The 2,500-nt window shown below is 53.6% G+C and overlaps 1 protein-coding gene across 1 annotated transcript in view; it reads left to right on the top strand.

The window, feature by feature from the left end:
* The window catches only part of ccdc85b (coiled-coil domain containing 85B), a 10,569-nt gene extending 10,318 nt beyond the window's left edge, over positions 1 to 251 (top strand). Inside the window, exon 3 of the mRNA XM_080184997.1 lies at positions 1 to 251. This exon is cut by the window's left edge and continues 1,260 nt beyond it. The gene's annotated coding sequence lies outside the window, so the exon portion shown is untranslated.
* Positions 252 to 2,500: the final 2,249 nt, after the last annotated feature.

Here is a 2,500-nt window from a genome sequence, read left to right as displayed (position 1 = left end):
CGGGCGACTGAATCAGACTGAGCTCCTGTGCGGAGCCGAACGCGGTGGAAATGATCGAGGAACAAGGAGCTCACTCCTTTCACTGTGTCAAAATCACAGCTCGACAAATCCCCACAGTGCAGAAAGAGGCCATTCAGCCCATCGAGTCTCTGCACCCACAACAATCCCACCCAGACCCCATCCCCATGTATTTACTCTGCTAGTTCTCCCTGAGGGACAATTTAGCATGGCCAATCCACCTAACCTGGACATCTTTGGACACTAAGGGGCAACTTAGCACGGCCAATCCACCTAACCTGGACATCTTTGGACACTAAGGGTCAACTTAGCATGGCCAATCCACCTAACCTGCACATCTTTGGATACTAAGGGACAATTTAGCATGGCCAATCCATCTAACCTGGACATCTTTGGACACTAAGGGACAAGTTAGCATGGCCAATCCATCTAACCTGCGCATCTTTGGACACTAAGGGACAATTTAGCATGGCCAATCCACCCTAACTCACACATCTTTGGACACTAAGGGGCAATTTAGCATGGCCAATCCACCCTAACCTGCGCATCTTTGGACACTAAGGGGCAATTTAGCATGGCCAATCCACCCTAACCTGCACATCTTTGGACATTAAGGGGCAAGGCAGGAAACCGGAGGCAGGAGAGAAACTCCACAACCGTGGAACAGAACATTCCTGGTTGTGTGAACCCAAGGTTGGGATGGATGCCAGGAGGGATTGGGGTGATGGGGTTTGGGGATGGGGGGGTAGGCTGCAGAACTGCCAGGCCATTCACCAGACAGGAGGTCACCCCCTGTTTGGAGGATGGGATAGCTGGTGCGGTTATGGTTGAGCGTGAGTCACATCACAACGTGCCAATCCTTAGGGGGAGGGGAGAGGGGGATGGTAGTTGAGGAGGATGGGATGGAACCCGTTTAGTTCTGAAGCAGGCAACGCCCAGTATTCAGGGCAAGATGTCAAAAGGGTTGGTGTTCTCCTGGCCCTCCACAACCCCCTCCCTCCCCATTGTCCTGGTCAATGTCATGGAAGGATCGAGCAGCGTTGTGAGGGCACTGGATGTTCTGGTCTGCCATCACCACGCTGTCTGTGGGATCTTGCTGTGTACGCATGACCTCCAACATCACCACAGTGACTACATTTCCAAAGTATGGCAAGGAGATCTGATGGGGACGTCCCGAGGTGGCGAAAGGTGCTCCAGAATTGCCATTTCTGTTCCTCGCTCGCTCTCTCTCGCGAGCAGTTGTCAAGACAACAGCCTCATTCAGGACTGCGGATATAAAAAGAAACAGCAACAAAAAAGACTCTTTCTGAGATGAATTGTTCTTCCGAATTGCCTGGTTTTATCGATGATTCCAGTGAATGTGCTGTGTCATTGCTCTGAAGAGATGTGATTGTAATTGTGACTTTACCCCATGTAACACACTCCATATTGTTCCAATAACTCAGCTTGTCTCAGCTGAAAAGGCCTGTGTTCAAATCGACCAGACAGAGATGGAAGCACAGTTCAGTATTGTACAAAGGGCAGTGCTAAATATAACTTTTTTAAATTCACACTCTCTGTTGCTTCTCTGCCTCCCTATCTCTGTAACCTCCTCCAGCCCCTACATCTCCTCTCTATCTCTGTAACCTCCTCCAGCCTCTACACCCCCTCCCTATCTCTGTAACCCCCTCCAGCCCCTACATCTCCTCCCTATCTCTGTAACCTCCTCCAGCCCCTACATCTCCTCTCTATCTCTGTAACCTCCTCCAGCCTCTACACCCCCTCCCTATCTCTGTAACCTCCTCCAGCCCCTACATCTCCTCTCTATCTCTGTAACCTCCTCCAGCCTCTACACCCCCTCCCTATCTCTGTAACCTCCTCCAGTCCCTACACCCCCTCCCTATCCCTGTAACCTCCTCCAGCCCCTACACCCCCTCCCTATCTCTGTAACCTCCTCCAGTCCCTACACCCCCTCCCTATCCCTGTAACCTCCTCCAGCCCCTACACCCCCTCCCTATCCCTGTAACCCCCTCCAGCCCCCTACACCCCCTCCCTATCCCTGTAACCTCCTCCAGCCCCTACACCCCCTCCCTATCTCTGTAACCTCCTCCAGTGCCCTACACCCCCTCCCTATCTCTGTAACCTCCTCCAGTCCCTACACCCCCTCCCTATCCCTGTAACCCCCTCCAGCCCCTACACCCCCTCCCTATCTCTGTAACCTCCTCCAGCCCCTACACCCCCTCCCTATCTCTGTAACCTCCTCCAGCCCCTACACCCCCTCCCTATCTCTGTAATCCCCTCCAGCCCCCTACACCCCCTCCCTATCTCTGTAACCTCCTCCAGCCCCTACACCCCCTCCCTATCTCTGTAACCTCCTCCAGTCCCCTACACCCCCTCCCTATCTCTGTAACCTCCTCCAGCCCCTACACCCCCTCCCTATCTCTGTAATCCCCTCCAGCCCCCTACACCCCCTCCCTATCTCTGTAACCTCCTCCAGCCCCTA

This window comes from Carcharhinus amblyrhynchos, unplaced genomic scaffold, assembly GCF_965287045.1.
Source record: "Carcharhinus amblyrhynchos unplaced genomic scaffold, sCarAmb.v2.hapA chromosome_1111, whole genome shotgun sequence".
Classification (NCBI taxonomy): Eukaryota; Metazoa; Chordata; class Chondrichthyes; order Carcharhiniformes; family Carcharhinidae; genus Carcharhinus; species Carcharhinus amblyrhynchos.
The sequence above is the reverse complement of the archived record's forward strand: the minus strand, read 5'-3'. Positions and strand labels throughout refer to the sequence as shown.